We start from the raw sequence: 21,068 nt of genomic DNA, 5'->3' as shown, positions 1-21,068 counted from the left end.
GCAGGGCAATGTGCAGGGACCTCTCTGCCCATGGAAGTCAGGGGACAGTAACCTTTCTCCAGACACAAAGGTCTCCCTTAAAGTTAGTGATGTTTTTAGCTTCTGCCTAGTAACCCTCAGCACCTAACCCTCAGGGGTCCCGGCTCAGCATCCCTTCTCTCAGAGGCTGCTTCAGGTAGCCAAGAATGCTGCATGTTCCCATGTTGGCTTTATATAAATTCATGGTACGCCCACATCTTGAATATTGCGTGCAGATGTGGTTGCCCCATCTCAAAAAAGATATATTGGAAAATGTTCAGAACAGGGCAACAAAAATTATTAGGGGTATGGGAACTGCAGCCATATGAGGAGAGATTAATAAAACTGGGACTTTTCAGCTAGGAAAAGAGACGACTAAGGGGGGATATGATTGAGGTCTATAAAATCATGACTGGTGTGGAGAAAGTAAATAAAGAAGTGTTATTTAAACCTTCTCATAACACAAGAACTAGGGGTCACCAAATGAAATTAATAGGCAGCCCATTTAAAACAAACAAAAGGAAGTATTTCTTCACACAAAGCACAGTCAACCTGTGGAACTCCTTGCCGGAGGATGGCGTGAAGGCCAAGACTATAACAGGGTTCAAAAAAGAACTAGATAAGTTCATGGAGGATAAGTCCACCAATGGCTATTAGCCAGGATGGGCAGGGATGGTGTCCCTAGCCTCTGTTTGCCAGAAGCTGGGAATGGGTGATGGGATGGATCACTTGGTGATTCCCTGTTCTGTTCATTCCCTCTGGGGCACCTGGCACTGGCCACTGTCAGCAGACAGGCTACTGGGCTAGATGGACCTTTGGCCAGACCCAGTCTGGCCGTTTGTATGTTCTCACGTAGGCAAGGTAGGGTGTGAGACAGCTGGGAGGCAGAGCCTCCTAACGGCAGTAAAGCCTCTGCAGCAGCACTGTCTGCTGTCCCCGTCAGCCCCCACAAGTGCTGTGCTTGGAGCAGGTTTGGAGCCTGTGTAGCATTCAACGAGGAATCCGGAGGCTCCAAGGAGGCATTTAAGCCAGACTCCCTGTGACAGCCAGACACAGCCTTAGTCATGTTCCCCAGAAACAAAACATAAAACCTGAGCCCCAGGGCAGCAGGCAAGGGCTTGGTGCACTCTTTTTCCAGGCACATAGAACTTTTCATGGAATTAGATTCTGACTAATTATTACCAGCTGTTTCTTTGCTGGCAGCAGCCGCTACACAGGCCGGCTCACGCACGTCGGTCCTGAGGGTGCCCGAGGGCTGTGGGGCTGCGGCCGACGGCAGGAAGCTGTTCTGAACTTCACGGGAAGGAGCAGGGACTCCGCGGTGGATTTCTCTGCAGCCTTTTGAGTAAGTAGATTCCCAGTGCTCTCTGTGCTCAGGCACCGCGTCTGGCTGCTGCGTAAGCAAGGTCGGCGGTTGTCTAAGTTTCTCTGCAGGACAGGCCTGCTGTGTTTCTGCCTCTGGATGATCCCGAGGACAGCCAGTCGCTTCCCTCTGGGAAACTGGTTTACTGGCATGCAATACACAGCATCGGGAGCCAGTCTTCAATGCTTTCAGCTGGGCCTGAATAGCCAAGGGCTTGTTTGCTGTGCATGGCCATTACAGGTCCTGTGATACCTTCCACAGCTTGGAAATGAAGCCAGGTGTCCTGACTCTCAGACCTGTGCTCATTTCCAGACTCTGGGAGGAGTGTTATCGAGTGGACAAGTCATCTCACCTCACTGCGTCTGCACCTTCCCCATCTGAAAAACGGGACAATAATCCTGGCCCACTTCACTGCGGGCTGGGAGGCTTAATTAACGTTTGTCAAGTGCTTTGAGAGCTAGCGACGGGTGAGGGGATATGAGAGAGCGTAGTATTTAGATTCTTGGGGTCGAGAGCCCTCTTTTCTCTCACGAACGGCTCAATAATTGTCAGCCTAGGAAGCGTGTGAGTGTGTGAATGCACGTGTGTGTGTGTGTGTGACGATATCTGACAGGTTTCAGAGTAACAGCCGTGTTAGTCTGTATTCGCAAAAAGAACAGGAGGACTTGTGGCACCTTAGAGACTAACGAATTTATTTGAGCATGAGCTTTCGTGAGCTACAGCTCACTTCAATATCTGACAGTAGCACAGTGACGGGGGAACTTGTTTATCAGTAGCATGGAGAGGCCCCTTTGCCAGCGGCGCACTGTGTCTGCAGATGTGACTGAAATAGCCCTGAGCCCCGTAATTAGACCCCCGGAAGAGCTCTGCCCACATGCAGGCTGACACAGCATGCATGTCCCCTTCGCTCGTTCAGCGTCCGGTACAGAACAGCCTGGCCCCTTCCCACACCACCGAGGTTCATTTGCCAATGCACACATGCTGCATGAGTGTTGGCTCCATTTGACAGTGGCTGCATGGCAGCCCATCTAGCGAAGGAGCGAGCCACTGATGGCCCCTATGTGTTATGGGAGGATTCACCCTTTAAGGTCAGGTGGCTGTTTTGACAGGACCGATTTCTTAGGAAATATTGAATTCTTGCAGCTTGGCAGCACTCCCTGTCTCATGATGCCTGGTGAAGGCACATCTGTGAGATAAATCACTGAAGCCTGGAGAGAACACCACAGCCCTGCAGTGAGGTCAGGAGCCAAAAAGCCATCTTCAGTCTGCTTGGGGAGGCAAGGTGGCAGGGTTGAGTTGAAATGCAGCCAGTTATGGTAGTGTTTTGCATCTGCAGGCATGTTGGGCTTTACAGAGGCAGAAAACAGCAGCATTTTAAAAGCTATTTTAAACGAAAATAGCTGCTGGGAGTTATTTTAAAATCAGAGGCAGCAAAATTAAAGAGCTCTGTTGGCCCACAGGAGTCCTGCCTGTCTCAGGGCACTGCCCTTGTAACTTTCCTTCCCACCACGTCAGTGCAAGGATCTGTTATGACTATGAGCAAAGACCAGCTCCTTGTGAATGTCAAACTGTTTCCAGCTGTTTCCGTATTAGTCAGACCCGTGGGTGAGGCAGAGACAATACTTACCCCACAACTGCAAAGTGAAAGAGACAGAAATAATGCAGGGAGCAGTGAATGCCCATCCTGGTGTTCATGATTCCCGAGCCCAGCAACGCTACCCTCTGGCAAAGCCTGGCTCCGGGGTCACTGTGTTCTATGGAGTCTATCCAAAATCTCAGGGCTTAAAAACATGTTACTACTTATTTGATTAGTGTGATGCTCCCAGAAATGTGGCATCTGGGCACATGACATTGGAAGGCTGGACTTTTCAGTAAGGTTCAGCACCAACATCGGGGCCAGACTTTCAGTAGAGCTCAGCACATTGGCTGCACGTTGGCTGCTGAGCCCTTTAGAAAATCTGGCTCCGGTAGTGGGTGAGGAGCACTTGGAAATCTGGCCCTGAAGGTGCTGGATTAAGGTGCCCACAATGAGCAGCACAGACCTCCTGGGCTAAAGACCCACTGGAAAACACTCTGCTTGCATTCCCCCCCTCCCCTCCCCAGCTCATATCTAGGGAGGGTCAGTGTCAGGGGGAGCATCTTTTCTGATCTCAGCCCAGGGGAGTTGTTGTTTCTTTTACTGTTTGCACAACCAAATATATATGCAGTAACTGTGTTTACTAAGTAAATACAAACATGCAGTTTAGCTACATCGAGACTGCCTCTAACACAAAGAATACAGGTACCACCACCAGAGGGCTTACAAGCTATTAAAGTGCCTATCCTACACACTACAAAAAGAAAAGGAGGACTTGTGGCACCTTAGAGACTAACCAATTTATTTGAGCATGAGCTTTCGTGAGCTACAGCTCACTTCATCGGATGCAAAGTTTAGTTAGTTGGGGGATTGAACTGTCGCTCACGAAAGCTCATGCTCAAATAAATTGGTTAGTCTCTAAGGTGCCACAAGTCCTCCTGTTCTTTTTGTGAATACAGACTAACACGGCTGCTCCTCTGAAACCTACACGCTACAGGAACTGACAAGACAAAACAGTTCTTTAAGATCCCAGCTGAGAAGCATAATGTACAATAAGTGTAGGCTTAAAAGTGGCAGGTAAAAACAACGGCATCAAAAATCATTGCCTCTTCACTTGCCTGCCGAGACCTGAGATCAGGGCTCTGCGCTTCCCCTGCTGCAGCTGGGCACACCCAGACCTCTGGCACACTTGAAGGAAGGCTGCTCTCAGCTCTGTTTTACTGCGAGGGTTTCCCTCCTGCAGGGTAACCGGAAGGCAGGTGTTCGCCCGTAAAGAGCCTGTCAGGTCCTCTCTTCAACCTTGCCTACATTAGAACATTCCACGGGCTACCATCTAGCCAGTCTACAAAGCACCCCGTGTCCCCAGGGACAGCTTCATCCAGCAGCACCTTGGCTTTCACTCCACCAAAATGCCTGCACTTGCTCTGAGCTTGGCTAAGAGCCACGCTATTCAGCATCATCTCACTGCCAGTGCAGACAGCAAGGGGTGGCCTAACAGCTGCACCAGTGCGATCAGTCCTTCACACACTATCCTGCCATGTCCCTTTAGCAGTCGCTGTGCTGTCCACTAGGCTCTTAAGGGAGCTTTTTCCAGGCTATTCTCTGAGCCCTGCTCTTGATTGTTCAGGGACAAATGGCTGTTTGGGTTATTAGCCCACCCCACCCATCAAATCCTTGAATGAGATGAACAATAAGTGCCTCGGATGGCTGGAGGCCACTCTTTGGGAGTTACCACTGATAAGTAACCCAGACAATGCCCCTGCATGTCAAGGAGGCCTTGGGAACCGCTTGCACTGCTCAGCCATTGGCAGGGGACACTGCACATGTCAGCTGGCTTTAGCCACATCCTAAACGTGCACTCGGGTGGGAGACCTACTGCAGTGGCTTTCACCTGACTTGGCTTTCTTCTGGGTGATACTCAGGGCAGCAGGAGCCTCCAGACCATTAGACTTTTCCCTGAAAAGAGCTGAACCACAGAAGGTAATTTTCCCTTGTCTAAAATAATTTCTTTAGACTCTGGGGAATTTGGGATGGTTTTCGTGCTCCTGTGATTAGAACCATCCTAAATGCTGTAGTCTGTGATCCCTTTGCATGCAGAAGGGAGAAATTCTGGGTCTTTATTTATGTGGACAACATCTGGCATCTTTCAGTGTTGTGTGGATACGAGAGTACGTGCAGTGCAGGGCTCATCCAAATGAGTAAGGAGTATTTTACCGCATCAGACGAACCCCCAAGGAAACAACCCAGCAATAGAGCTGTGGTGAGATGATTTTTTGTTCCTGTGGGAAGAAATTTAAAAGAAAACAGAAAAGAGTTTTCCTTTGTGTTGACATTTTTCTTTGAAAATGTTTGGGTTTTTGTCAAACAAAAAAGTAAAATCCCCAAACTGAAAAGTTTTCAGTCTTTGAGTTTTCATTTTTTTTTATAAAAATGCCCAGAATTGGCCATAGACGTTTTCTTGTTGTCAAAAAGGCCACTTTTTGTCACCCAAAAAAAAAAAGGAATGTTCAAATGAAAAACTTCAAGCCGCGATGTCGTCATCTATGTGTTTCAAATGCTGATCATCAAGACCAGGCCAAGGGCCAAGGCAGGACCAAGTAACCCTAGACCACCCCTGACAGGTGTTTGTCCAACCTGTTCTTAAAAACCCCCAATGGTAGGGATTCCACAACCTCCCTTGAAAGCCTGATCCAGAGCTTAGCTACCCTTAGAGTTAGGCAGTTTTTCCTAAAATCTAACCTCAATCTTCCTTGCTGCAGGTTAAGCCCATTACTTCCTGTATGACCTCTCCATCCTCTGTATACCAGCCCTCTGGTTCCCCACCCCCACTCGTCGTCTTTTCTCAAGACTAAACATGGCCAGTTTTTTAACCTTTCCTCATAGGTCAGGTTTTCTAAACCTTTTATCATTTTTGTTGCTCTCCTCTGAACTCCCTCCAGTTTATCCACATCTTTCCTTAAGTGGGGCACCCAGACCTGGACAGAGTCCTCCAGCTGAGGCCTCACCAGTACTGAATAGAGCAGGACAGTTACCTCCCGTGTCTTACATAAAACACTCCTGCTAAATGCAGCCCAGAATTATATTCGTCTTTTTCACAAATGTGTCACATTATTGGCTCATATTCAATTTGTTATCCACAGTAACCCCCAGATCCTTTGCAGCATTCCTGTGGAATGGTTTTCTCCAGGAGTAGAGGCTATTTTCAGGGAAACACAGCGCTGATGGAAATATTTGCCTCATCAGGGATTCCTTGATTGGGTTCCTGATTGCCCCAGATAAGAGCCACTGAGCCTGTGATTGCTCTTGACACAAACTCAAGAGGAGATTATTTTTCAGCAGCTGTGAATCAGATTTGGCAATTGTTACATACAAAAATGTTTGTCTGTTCCTAAAATGCAACATTAAGAACCCTGGTCTTGGGACATGTCCTGCTGCGTAGATGGGATTTCGATGGCCTTTGCCATTTTGCCAGTGTACACTTTAGCATATTACAAATAAGAAGGGTACAGCCCTCAAATTCACAAAAAAACCCAACAACCCTGGAAAATAGCCAATTCCAACATAAACACGATGGGACTTGATTCATGTCTCTGGATACTGGTACTTTGATATCAGACTATCGCTGCGGTATCATTAATGTTATGGACGAGAGTAATATAGTTAAATGCAGACAGTGTTGGATCTTCTGCACCACTACAATACAATGGCAGCACATGGATTTAGTGGTGAGAGCAGGGAAGTGTGTCTAGTTCGGAGCTTGGAGTCCGAACCTCTGGGAATCGTGACTCCTGGATATTGTCTGTGGGTCTGCTACTGTCTTGCAGCATGATCTTGGGCAAGTCTGTGCCTCAGCTTCTTACTGTGGAATGGGGCTAACAGCTGCTTACAGAGGATCTGAGAGGGTTGATTAATTAATGTGACCAGATAACACAGTGATGGGCACCTGACAGATAGATGGACTAGACACGATGGGCTAGATCCTCCACTTGGGTGAATCTGTAGCTCCATTGAGTTCGGTGGAGCTATGGTGATTTATACCAGCAGAAGATCTGGCTTAATGACTGTGAAGGTCAATGATATCCTCAGATAAAAGGCTCTAGAAAAGTGCAAATGATTGTGATTTCTATGCAAAAGGTAAAATACTCCATCTCCAATTACAGCTTTGCATGGTAATGTTTAGTTCAATAAAATAGGATATAACTCCATATTATTACACCGATATGTGGCTGTTATTTTAACCATAGAGGCACATCCAGATTACAGCTTGTCATCGTTAATAAAAATGAAAATCACTAGTGCTGAAGAATGGTTGACGATTGCCCAGTAACCACTACATACCAACTGCAACAAGTCATGCACTCTGTACACAAACAGGGAGAGCTGAAGGCTCATTCGCAAATCTGCCAGAAAACGGGATCTTGTCAGCATCCCCTTAGAATCATAGAATATCAGGGTTGGAAGGGAGCTCAGGAGGTCATCTAGTCCAACCCCCTGCTCAAAGCAGGACCAATCCCCAATTGTTGCCCCAGATCCCTAAATGGCCCCCTCAAGGATTGAACTCACAACCCTGGGTTTAGCAGGCCAATGCTCAAACCACTGAGCTATCCCTCCCCCGCTTCCCGTACCATGTTCGTTTCTTATAACGATGCATTTACCAACATAATTTTAAAATATAGCTGTAGGTGTACGCCTCATATTACAATAGCTGCCATCTCTTCCTGGTGTAAGACCATCACCACGGGTCCCATGCCATGTCTTTTATGCATAAAAACAGCCACAGGCTTCTCTGGGAGAGTTTCTGGCATTGGAAGTACATAGTTGGGTCCCAAGCACTCACTACAATTTGTTTCAGTCGTTTGTTAGTACAAGAATTCGTTATAGGCCAGGTTTATATGGATGAAAGTCTCCCATGCCTGAGTGTGAGAGATGCTGTCCAGATTGTAGGAAGGCTTTTTTGAAAACTCAGCTGCTTTTGTTACAATTGGAGCATTTTAAACCATGTGCTGGTATTTTCTGTTGGGCTGTTTGCTGTTCTGAGGGTGCAATTGGCATCTTTGTAAAAGGTTTGTTTCTCTCCACCTTGGACAAAAGTATTGTGCGCCCCGTGGAACCAGGGCTTTGTTACAGGACTGTTGCGAGGGTGCAGGTGCACTCTGATTCTATCCCCCCACCGCTAGACGGGTGTGAGTAAATAGGCAACAGGGCTCAGGCCTGCCCTTCCTTCGCACTTTGTACCTGCAGAATGAATTGAAATCAGAGCACCTGCAGCTCCAGCAGCTTGAGTTGCACCCACAGTCAGGGAGCGAGAGCTGCAAGCACCCAGATTTGCACCCACCCTTCAACTGTAGGTGCAGCTGCACCTAGGAAAGGAAGAACGGACCTCGGCACTTTTGAAAATCTGCCCCTCAGAGCTGACTGAAAATGACAACCCCCCATCCCGGACACCGGCTAGTTGAGTTTGTTTGGGATGTTTGACATTGTGATAATTCAGAGATAGTGAGCAAGGAAAAATGGTATGTCACCAGCTTGCTGGGGTTTAGTTCTCATTCTTTTTTTACTGGGGCAAGGAATGTGAATGTAAAACATCAGCTTCGGCCCGGACTCAACACCCAGGGAGCTTGGGACCTGTCTGGAGGAATTCTGTGTGTCAGTAACAGGGGCAGGTGTCTGTGCATGGGCAGTATACTGCAGCCTGCTCCTTTAAACAATGCAGAAGGGGCACACCCACAAAATGCTGTAAGCCCTCGGGCCTGCAGGCTTTCCCCTCCTGGCTGAGCGAGGTCTCTTTTGCTGAGCCCCCAAGATGTCCGACTCCCATTCTGCGCAGTGTCAGACACACACTTCTCCGCAGTGAAATCTGAACGGAGGGTGAAATGTCCTAATCTCACACTGAAATAGAAGATTCAGGGATTGCAGGGAGGGCACCCGTCCCCCCAGCTCCCTGCTGCAGGCACTCCTCTCCACCCATGCAAATTTACTGCCCTCTGCTGCAGAGCATCCTCTCCCTGCCCTTCATCCACCCCTCCACACACTGCCCCCTCTGCAGGGCATCCTCACCCCCCTCCATGCCCCCCCACACGCACTGCCCCCTCTGCAAGGCACCCCCTCCATGCAACCCCCCCCACATTCACATCCTCACCCCTCCCCGGCTGCCCCCTCTGCAGGGCACCCCCTCCATGCAACCCCCCCAAACTCACATCCTCAGCCCCCCCGGCTGCCCCCTCTGCAGGGCACCCCCTCCATGCAACCCCCCCAAACTCACATCCTCAGCCCCCCCGGCTGCCCCCTCTGCAGGGCACCCCCTCCATGCAACCCCCCCACACTCACATCCTCAGCCCCCCCGGCTGCCCCCTCTGCAGGGCACCCCCTCCATGCAACCCCCCCCCCACTCACATCCTCACCCCCCCCCGGCTGCCCCCTCTGCAGGGCATCCCCTCCATGCAACCCCCCCCCCACTCACATCCTCACCCCCGCCCCTCCCCGCGGCAGCAGCTGCTCTCTCCCGGGCGGGCTGGAGAGTCCGAGCGCTGCCGGAGGAGCCGCGCCCTGCACCGGGAGCACCGGGCACCGCGCTCCCGGGGCGCCCCCAGCCGAGCCCGGGCCGGGTCTCTGCCCCCGCGCCGCGCCGCTCGGGCGCTTCCCGGCCGCCCCGGGGCTGGGGACTGCAGCCGCCAGCCCGGCGGGGAGCAGGCACCATGGGAGGGGCGCAGAGCCACAAGCAGAAGGAGCCGGCGGCTGGGCAGAGACCCCCGGGGCGCGAGGAGACCAGGCAAGTCCCGGGGGGGCGAAGGCGCAACACTCGGGGTTCCACTCGCAGGGGCGCGGGACCCCAATAACCCCAACTCTCAGCACCTGCCCTGCGTGACCTTTCCTCTTCCCTGCCCTCTCTGGCTGAGGCTCGGGGCGCAGGACAGGGCGAGCTTGTGCCGCGTGGCTCTGGCTGGGCATATGGGGGGGGGGTTGTGACTCGCCCCCTGTCCATGTTCCCCAGGAACCACCCAGCTGCGTGTGATCTGCCGCTGCCAGGCAGAAGGGGAGCGGGTCTGGGTTCCCCTGACCGCAGAAAGTGACTCAAAGTCTGAGAGGGGATAGCTCAGTGGTTTGAGCATTGGCCTGCTAAACCCACGCTTGTGAGTTCAATCCTTGAGGGGGCCCTTTAGGGATCTGGGGCAAAAAAAAAAAAAAAAAAATTGGGGATTGTGCCTGCTTTGAGCAGGGGGTTGGACTAGATGATCTCCTGAGGTCCCTTCCAACCCTGATATTCTATGTTGGGGCTTCTTGGAACTAGAGAGTTTTCTAGTGGTTTGTTTAAAAAAAAGAAGTTATTTAGTATGACACAGTCACATAAATAAGATGCTTCTGGTGTCTGCTCATTCTTTTCATGTGGGAAAGAACTCACACGCTGACATTCAAAGCTCCGAAACCTGTTTTGTGCAGGAAAAAAATGGTTTGCAAGTGTGTGTATAAGCTAGAAAGAAGTTATTAGAGTGGTTATTGGTGAGACACCTTCTCTTTCCTGATAGAGTGCTGTGTTTGTTTCATACTGCTACTAACCATGAAACTGCAGCTTCCAGATCCTTATGTTATGCTGTCCTGCTCCCATTTTATCTGAAGTTTAAAGTCAAAATCAACAGTTGCCATTTTGTTTATATTTCCCAGTCATAATGAAAACCACAAGGAGTGAACTTTATAATTAAAGTGAAATGGTATAAAGTGACCCCATGGGTATAAAGCAGGTTATAACAAGTGGAAATTGGTGTTACCAGAGCAGGCTAGACCAGTTAGGATAGAGAGGGAGAGGTTGATACATTTTTTCTCAAAGTAGCTACGAAGTCTGGTCCATTTTTCAAACGTGTGACCTCAAAATGCCTTTGCCTTTAAGAAATAATCTGATTTGGCACAAGAAACAGCCCTGCCTTGCTGGGACTTTTTGTTTGTTTGTTTCACCGATGGGAACAGAACAGAAGCCTGTTCAACTCAGCACCTCTCAGTATAATCCAGAAACTTTTCAGCTAGATAAAATCACAGTCCCACAAAGAGATCCCAGGCTTTTATAGAATAAAACGTTATCTTTTAAGCCAAAGGATCCTGCCATATAGCACTGCTGTCCGTCAGTTGTGGCTAGAAAAGGTAGCACAGAAGTTTTACCAAGACTTGGTTTTGTACATTGTAAGACCAGAAAACGCTGTTCTCAGCCAGCAGAGTTTGAAATCTATAAACAGAGGCAAAACCACATTAGTAAATGATCTGCAAGAAAGAACAGATACTGCCAATCATAAAATCCAACTTTCAGAGAAACTTTAAAAAGAATAAGCCAGTTGTCTGCTACATTCCCCACCCCTGGAATATCTGCATGTTATAAAGTATGTTGTTGCTTTTATAAAAAGATTTAAAATGAGAATATACCCATGGGCTAAGTCATGAGGCATGTGGAATACACCAGGCATTAAGTCAAGGCTTTGGTTATGCATATGGCCCTACCAAATTCATGACCATGAAAAACCATCACGGACCATGAAATCTGGTCTCCTCCATGAAAACTGATCTTTTGTGTGCTTTTACCAATGCTATACAGATTTCATGGGGAGACCAGCGTTTCTCAAGTTGTGGTCCTGACTCAAAAGGGAGTTGCAGGAGGGTCACAAGATTATTTTAGGGGGGTCGCGGTATTGCCACCCTTACTTCTGCGTTGCCTTCAGAGCCGGGCAGCTGGAGAGGGGCAGCTGTTAGCTGGGCACCCAGCTCTGAAGGCAGCACCCCGCCAGCAGCAGGGCAGAAGGAAGGGTAGCAGTACCACAACCCCCTCTGCAATAAACTTTTGACACCCCCCCCCCCACTTCTTTTTGGGTCAGGACCCCTACAATTACAGCACCTTGAAATTTCAGATTTAAATAGCTGAAATCATGAAATTAACGATCTTAAAAATCCTATGACCATGAAATTGACCAAAATGGGCTGTGAATTTGGTAGGGCCCTACTTATGCAGTTAGATAAACAGTGCTCATTTTATGCAATATGTGTACTGTAGTGTGTTAATGTCTCTGCCAGGTTTTGGAGAAGGGGAGACACACCTGAAGCAGGTGTTCACCTGTAGTAAATATTTAACAAGCCAGTCCTTTTTTGCATAGCAAACACTGGATTCAGAGAGGGGGTTAGCAAAGTCCTAGCTTTTAAAGTCTTTGCTGTATCTCATAAACAATGCTTTCTCGGATGTGAATTGAGGGAGATCCCAAACAGAAGAACACACCATTGTTTGCTATAAATGCTAGAGACAGTGTTAGAAGACAAATTAGCGAGCACTGTGTGTGAGAAAATCCTGAGAGGAAAGCACATGCCACAGCAATGGAAAGGCAGCTGATCGCTTTGTAGCCCTTAGGAAGATGCAAAAGATGCTTAATAAACAGCCATGGGTGTGACAAAAGCCAGCCAAACTGAGTAAAGCCTGACACAACAGTTTATTATAAAAACAAATCCATTAGTATGACTGCTAGTATCCAAGACAGAATGTCTGGGGGGCTGAGAGCCAGAGGCTGGTAACCGGAAGAAAGAAATAACAGTGGCCTGGCATGAGATGAAATGCATGTGACTGTTACAGGAGGGAGAGGAGCTGGGTTGGCAAACTGATCAGGATGGAGCCGTGTATGAGGGAAGGTGCAGACATGATGGGAAGGTACATCGTACTGACCTAGGAAGAAAAGTTATTGGCTTATTTTACCTGATGTAGCCTGACTGTCTCTAGGTAGTCTGATGGTCTTCTCTGTGCTTTCTAAGGATTGTGTGCTGGGTCTTCACCATCTTGGCAAGATTGACTTATTGATGATTATTCTGTATTAATAACAAAAATGTATGGATCGCCCAAACTCTGCATCTTGCTTGACAAAGGTGCGTGCTCTGAGGAGTTCATCATCCTTGAAATGGAGTTCTCCTGATGCTGTAACTCAGACACCTGCCCTCTTATTCTAGTTCTGTGATGAGTCTGGAGCCAGCCAGCAAAACTAGTTTTAGAGCATTTACCCAGTTCCCAAACCATCCTGCAATGAGAGCAAACAAAAGACCGGGAGGGCCAGAGAGTAGTGACTGTATCATCACGACTTGTCAGCACCTTCCTGCCTCTGGTGTCCATGGGAGAGACACTATCACCTTAGGCAAACTGCCCCCCCGGCCCTCCCCCGGTCTGTAAAATTCCAAATGTAACCTAATTTTTGTAGCCATGTTCCCCGTCACTGCTGCTGTTGTCTTTTGTCCATTTGTGAACCAGTGATTCTAACCAAAATCCTTACATTAGCCTGACTTTGTTCCCCTCTGCTGTTAGGATGAGGTCAATGTACAGTTTGTGTTTCAGTAACTGCCTAGAGACCCTAAGTGGATCACGACCACATTGTGCTAGGGACTGTACAGATATAGAGGAAGGTACAGTCCCTGCCACGAAAAGCTTAATTCTTAGCCGACAAAGCATGGGCGGAAAAACAGATATAGAGAGACAAAGAGAGTTGCCCAGGTTCATACAGCAGACCAGTGGTAAAACCAGGATTTGAACCCAGCTCTCCTGAATTCTAGTGCTGTAGCCTCACCATTGGACCACACTGCATCTTCTAATCCCTCCACTAGTAATGTCAGCACAGAATCCTAGAAGATCAGGGTTGGAAGGGACCTCAGGAGGTCATCTAGTCCAACCCCCTGCTCAAAGCAGGACCAACCCCCAGCTAAATCACCCCAGCCAGGGCTTTGTCAAGCCTGACCTTAAAACCCTCTGAGGAAGGAGATTCCACCACCTCCCTAGGTAACCCATTCCAGTGCTTCACCACCCTCCTTGTGAAATAGTGTTTCCTTATATCCAACCTAGACCTCCCCCACTGCAACTTGAGACCATTACTCCTTGTTCTGTCATCTGGTACCACTGAGAACAGTCTAGATCCATCCTCTTTGGAACCCCCTTTCAGGTAGTTGAAAGCAGCTATCAAATCCCACCTCATTTTTCTCTTCTGCAGACTAAATAATCCCAGTTCCCTCAGCCTCTCTTCATAAATCATGCGCTCCAGCCCACTAAGTGTTGCCCTCCACTGGACTCTTTCCAATTTTTCCACATCCTTCTTATAGTGTGGGGCCCAAAACTGGACACAGTACTCCAGATGAGGCCTCACCAACGTCGAATAGAGGAGAACGATCACATCCCTTGACACAGCGTGAGTTGTGTGTGTTAACTTTATCAACAGAAGCAGCAGGCACATTCATTTGTTGTGTAGGTCCTACATAAACATTAGTGATTATTTTTTAAATGTCTTGGTAACAGAATGGTGGGAGAAGATATTTAGAATGTACCCTTGGTTTGTTTCTTGGTTGATGGCCTTTGGGGCTCACAAAACTTGGCAGTGACAACCTATTCATTTTGTTCAAAATGATCTCTCAATGGGACCTCAATAAATGGCAAATGTCACCTCTGGGAACAGTGAACAGTAACAATGGGCTGAAGCATTTAATTCGTACCTCCTTTCTGGGTTCTCCTGGGCATCATGTATGCCCCATTGAGTTAAGATTCCTGCTGTCTCCTGGCAACGAGGGGGTAGCAATAATGAGTTTAGAAGGGAGGAAATTGCATTCTGTCTGCCTCGAATTCCAGGGCAGTATTCATTAGATTTCTCAGAGTCAAATGCTCTATGTTTAGAATGCGTCTTTCATACGCATTGCGGAAACACACAAACTTTCCCATAGAAGAGCAGACCTGTCCTACAGGTTCTTCATCCTCCCTTGGCAATGACCTAACCCTGACAACTTAGAGGAAAGTGGCGAACTGCCATAATATACTAGAACAATTATGTAATGTTGTATATCAGTTGTAGGATTCCTTCCTGCTGTCTGGCGGCTTCTATCCTGGAGCATGTGATTTGATTACCCTTATCTTACCCATCCAAATGACACAGGTTGTTATTGGTCATAACATTATCCCGAGTCCCTTTTTAGCATTTCCACTGTAGTACAGTGCTTCACTCCTGTGGCAGGGAGCACTACAGGATGGCTACATGCGGCATAAAAGAGTATTTCCTCGTGTCTGGTCTAAATTTACCTGCCATTAATTTAAGCCAGTGACCTTCTGTTATCATAATCTGTGGAGCAGCCAGAAAAGTTGACACACATCCGTTTTCACTGAACCTGAAGCCTCACTTGTGCCTCTTTAAACCTCCAGCCAAGATTTTGCTTCTCCTCCGAATCTCTCTCTGCTCTTGACATTTTCATTATCAACCAGCTGATTGCGAGAAGAAGGCAAATACTGAATTTGTTGTTCAGCACACGCCCAGCCCAGCGTAACTGTGATGTGACGAGCATGACTTGAGTGTCAGCAGAGTGACTACGTTTCAGAACCTCATTATTGGTAACTTCATCGTGCTGTGTGAGGCAGAGTATGTGGAACTTCTCTAGGAGCGGAATGTGATGCCTGTAGCAGGTCCAGGTTTCACACCCTACAAGTTGGAAAGCACTTGGTTTGAAGCTTAATACTGCGTTGCTGCCAGACTCTGCCTGAGAGACTGCCAAACGATGAACTAGCTGTGTTGGTATGCCTTGTCAGGATTTAGCAATTACTGAACTCGTATGAAGCTAAGAGTAAGGGAAGCAGATAGTCCAAGGGACTAAGGATGAGACACGGAACCTTCTGCCTCCATTAATATGTCCAGATCAGTTGTGATAAAGAGTCCTCGTTACCTTCTGATGTCTCATGTTGGCAATCTCAAGGGCTGCATGGCCCATGGAAAATAATCTCTGCCTCTCTTGGGCATTCCCTCCATGTGGAGGCAGGTAGTAGTGAGAGGGGAGCCGTGCATACCATGCTGCTGTTTGTGATCACTCAGGGTTTCTCACTGGGTCCGCAAGTCATGTCCAGGGCCACCGGACTGGCTGATCAACTCCTCCCTCTCCCTCCCAGCGCCTCCTGCACGCTGTGGAACAGCTGGGAGGAAGAGGGAGGCGTGGGGATGGGGCACACTCGGGGGAGGGGAGGAAAGAGGTAGGGCAAGGTGGGGCAGAGGCGGGAAGAGGTGGGGGTGGGGTCTTGGGGGAAGGGGTGGAGTGAGGGCAGGGCCTGGGGCTGAGCGCGGGGCATGGGGGTCTGCAAAATTTTTTAAAATTAAAATGGGGGTCATCGGTTGCTAAAGTTTGAGAACTGCTGTGATAGCTGAAATGCACCACGGCGTTATACCTAGAAAACAGCTGTGGCTTCTATTTGCCATTTTCTCTGCAGCCAGAAATTCTCATCAAAGAAATAGACGCAGAGGTCACCTGCAGAATATTCATTCCCTTTTCGAGATCTTGGCTGGCAAACGTTAAGTATCTGAGAAAGCAGTTTCCCAGCTGCGTGACCATCCTATTGGGACGGGGCGAGGGCTAGATAGGAATGCCCCTGAACACAGCTGTCCGCGCACTCCCATCCTGCACGCCTTTACAGAATTCCTCAGGGCTTCGTCAGGGCTTCTCGCCCCGGCACATTTCCTAGCAACGGCAAAATGTTATGTAACTATGGTTACAACACAACTCCGCTCTTGAGGAGGTGCTTAGTAATAGGCCTAATTATAGGCTGAAAGGACCAGGGTAGAAAGTTTTGGATAAGGAGCTAAAACGCAGGAATGGACAGTGCAGATGTTTAGACTCTTGTGCTTAGAACGTAGGCTGGCTGAGAGTTTCAGTGATGGGATTTGCGTGTAGTTCAGGGCGCCAGGCTGGCGCAGGGAGGAAATGAATGAAAGGCATTCCAGCCTGGAAGCGGCTGGGTGCCCTCGGTGTGGCGATTGGCTGCTCTTAGACATCTTAGGCAGGTGTCCACCCCCAAACGCCCCCGGCTGGCAGTCTCGGTGGAAAGGGCCTGCCCTGCAGCCTGAGCTTCCGTCTCACTCCCCAAGGTGGTCCCTCAAGGTCAGACACAGGCAGTGCAGTGGACAAGCTGGCACCGTTCTTGCCTGGATAAATGGAGGAATTCACTCTCCAGGGTTGCCAAACCAGCGCTTTTCACTTTAAATTAAACTCACTCTGAGAAGGGAGTTCTGCGGTGATTGCAGTTGCTTTGAGCTTTCTGACGGGTGAAAGTTATCCAGTTAGAGAAATGTGCTCAAAGCAGGAAATCATACACGGGTGTTGAAGCCTTTTCCCTCACACCCATTGGCTAGTGCTGGCTATACCGTAAGAGGAATAACTTGTTTCTCTCGTGTACTCTGCATCCCAGACATGCCTGTAGTGATCGTTATAGTGGGTGATGGAAAGAGAGGGCCAAAGTGTTACACTCAGTCATCTTCATTTGAAAAAGCCATCCTCGGGAGCCCTCTAGTGGTTATTGCTTCTGACGTTCCCAATAGATACACTGAAAAGTAATTTAAGAGATTACGTGTGGGGAACAAATAGGAAGAACTAGAAATACTAGTGAATAATAACAATTACAACATAATTGGCATTACAGAAACTTGGTGGGATAATTCATATATCTGGTATATTGGTATAGAAGGGCACAGGCGCCGACTCCATGGGTGCTCCGGGGCTGGAGCACCCATGGGGGAAAAATGTTGGGTGCTGAGCACCCACCGGCAACCCCCCATCAGCTCCCCACCCCCAGCACCTCCTGCCCGCTAGCAGGCCCTGCAGATCAGCACCTCTGCCTCCCGCCCGCTGCGAGCAGTGAGGAGCAAGGGCGTGGCGCACTCGGAGGAGGGGGCAGAACTGGGCAGGAAGAGGCGGGGCAGGGGTGGGGCCTTGGGGGAACAGGTGGAGTGGGGGCGGAGCTGGGGGGGGGTCGAGCACCCCCATTCCCTGGCACTTTGAAAAGTCAGCACCTGTGGGGATAGAGCTTGTTCAGGAGGAGATATTGTCTTGTATATCAAAGATATAAACTCTTGCACTGAGGTTGAGATAGGAGTGGGATGCAGACCTGCTGAAAGTCTCTGGGTAAAGGTAAAAGACAAGGCTGATATCATGGTAGATGTCTTCTATAGACCATCTGACCAGGCAGCAAAGGTGGTTGGGGCTTTTTTTTTAAACAACTGTCAAAAATAATCCAAAACACAGGATTTGGTGGTGATGAGGGAATTCAACTGCTCAGACCTCTGATGGGAAAATAATACAGCAGGGCCCAGATTATCCAACAAGTTTGTGGAATGTATTGGAGACAACTTTTCATTACAGAAAGTGGAGAAAACAATTAAGGGAGAGGCTTTCTAGATTAGGTTCTGACAAACAGGGAGGAACTGGTTGAGAATTTGAAGGCAGAAGGCAGCATGGGTGAAATGATCATGAAATGAGAAGAGTTCATGATTCTAAGGAATGGCAGGAGGGAAAACAGCAAAATAAAGACAATGGACTTGAAGAAGGCAGACTTTAGGAAACTCGTAGTACTGGTAGGTAAGAGTCCATGGGAAGCAAGTCTAAGGTGATACATAAAAGCCAACATGGATTTGTTAAGAATAAATCTCGTCAAGCCAACCTAATATCCTTCTTTGACAGGTAACAAGCCTTGTGGATGGAGGGGTGTGGGAGGGCAGTAGATGTGATATATCTTAACTTTAGTAAAGCTTTTGATACTGCCTCTCATGACCCTCTCATAAACAAACTGAAGAAATATAGCCTAGACGAACCTACTATAAGGTTGATACACAACTGGCTTGAAAAGCACATTGAGAAAATAGTTCAGAGGTTCAAAATCAAGCTGGAAAGACACGTCGAGTGGGGCCCCACAGGGACCTGTCCTTGGTCTGGTTCTATTCCATATCTTCATAAATGTTTGGTTAATTGCATAGAGTACACTCATAATGTTTGTGGATGATACCAAGATGGGAGGGGTTGCAAGCACTTTGTAGGACAGGATAGAATTAAAAATGATCTTGACAAACTGGAGAACTGGTCTGAAACAAACAGTATGAAATTCAGTAAGGACAAATGCAAAGTACTATGCTTAGGAAGTAATAATCAATTGCACAAAAACAAAATGGAAAATGACTGCTTAGAAAGGACTACTGTAGAAAAGGATCCAGGGGTTATAGTAGATCACAAATTAAACGTGGGTCAACAATATAATACAGTTGCAAAAAAAGCAAACATCATTCTGGGATGTATTAGCAAGAACATTGTAAGCAAGACACAAGAAGTACCGGTAATTCTTCCACTCTTCTGAGCACTGATAAGGCCTCAAGTGGAGTATTGTGTCCAGTTCAGGAAAGAAGTGGACAAATTGAAGAAAGTCCAGAGTAGAGCAACAAAAGTGATTAGAGCTCTAGAAAACATGATCTCTGAGGAATGATGGAAAGAAATGGGTTTATTTAGTCTGGAACGAGAAGATTGAGGGGGAGGGGGACATGATCATAATCTTCAAGTACATAAAAAGTTGTTGTAAAGAGGAGGGTGATAAATTGTTCTCCTTATCCACTGAGGACAGGACAAGAAGCAATGGGCTTAAATTGCAGCAAGGGAGGATTAGGTTGGACATTAGGAAATCTTCCTTTCAGGGTGGTTAAGCACTGGAATAAATTGCCTAGGGAGGTTGTGGAATCTCCACATTGTAGATTTTTAAGAGCCGGTTGGACAAACACCTGTCAGGGATGGTCTAGATAATACGTAGTCCTGCCTCAGTGCAGGGGACTGGATTAGATGACCTCTCGAGGTCTCTTGCCATCCTCCATTTCTATGATTCCTCCATCCTTCACGACAAAGCCCATGTTACCAGTACACTTATCCAGTGTGGACTGGATTTGCAGGATACTGGTAAGAACAACAGGACTGATGAAGCTGTTCAAGAATTATTCCCTTTCCAAGATGAACCAAAACATGGCAAAGACCTCATTCTCCTGCTAGCGCCTTCCTGCCTTCTGCCCAGGAAGCAGTGGCAGAATGCGTCCATACATTACTGAAAGACATCTCACATCCCTGCTGAGTGGTAGAGGAGAGATACAGAGGGGTCATTTCACCCACATCTGGGGTGGGTCACAGCAGTTGTTCAGTGTCAACATCACACAGCAGCTCAGGGCAGGAAGTGAAGAGTGCTGGGGGAAAATTAGCAATGCGTCTGAGCTGAAATTTTTCCACACCATTGGGACTGATATCCCTGCTTTTACACAATATAAAATGATCTTCATGACTGCAGGTGGGCAGGACCTTAGTTTTACATCTCTGAAAGCACCAAGGCAGGGCACAGCCTCACAGGGCAGAGGGCTCCTTGCTGAATCACCAAAACATTGTTCTTCTTGCAGCTCTTAGGAGTTAGAATCATAGAATCATAGAATCATAGAATATCAGGGTTGGAAGGGACCCCAGAAGGTCATCTAGTCCAACCCCCTGCTCAAAGCAGGACCAATTCCCAGTTAAATCATCCCAGCCAGGGCTTTGTCAAGCCTGACCTTAAAAACCTCTAAGGAAGGAGATTCTACCACCTCCCTAGGTAACGCATTCCAGTGTTTCACCACCCTCTTAGTGAAAAAGTTTTTCCTAATATCCAATCTAAACCTCCCCCACTGCAACTTGAGACCATTACTCCTCGTTCTGTCATCTGCTACCATTGAGAACAGTCTAGAGCCATCCTCTTTGGAACCCCCTTTCAGGTAGTTGAAAGCAGCTATCAAATCCCCCCTCATTCTTCTCTTCTGCAGGCTAAACAATCCCAGCTCCCTCAGCCTCTCCTCATAACTCATGTGTTCCAGTCCCCTAATCATTTTTGTTGCCCTTCGCTGGACTGTCTCCAATTTATCCACATCCTTCTTGAAGTGTGGGGCCCAAAACTGGACACAGTACTCCAGATGAGGCCTCACCAATGTTGAATAGAGGGGAACGATCACGTCCCTCGATCTGCTCGCTATGCCCCTACTTATACATCCCAAAATGCCATTGGCCTTCTTGGCAACAAGGGCACACTGCTGACTCATATCCAGCTTCTCGTCCACTGTCACCCCTAGGTCCTTTTCTGCAGAACTGCTGCCTAGCCATTCGGTCCCTAGTCTGTAGCTGTGCATTGGGTTCTTCCGTCCTAAGTGCAGGACCCTGCACTTATCCTTATTGAACCTCATCAGATTCCTTTTGGCCCAATCTTCCAATTGGTCTAGGTCCTTCTGTATCCTATCCCTCCCCTCCAGCGTATCTACCACTCCTCCCAGT

This window comes from Lepidochelys olivacea (genome assembly GCF_965140295.1).
Source record: "Lepidochelys olivacea isolate rLepOli2 genome assembly, chromosome: 26".
NCBI classification, from domain to species: domain Eukaryota; kingdom Metazoa; phylum Chordata; order Testudines; family Cheloniidae; genus Lepidochelys; species Lepidochelys olivacea.
Note: the sequence above shows the minus strand (reverse complement) of the source record.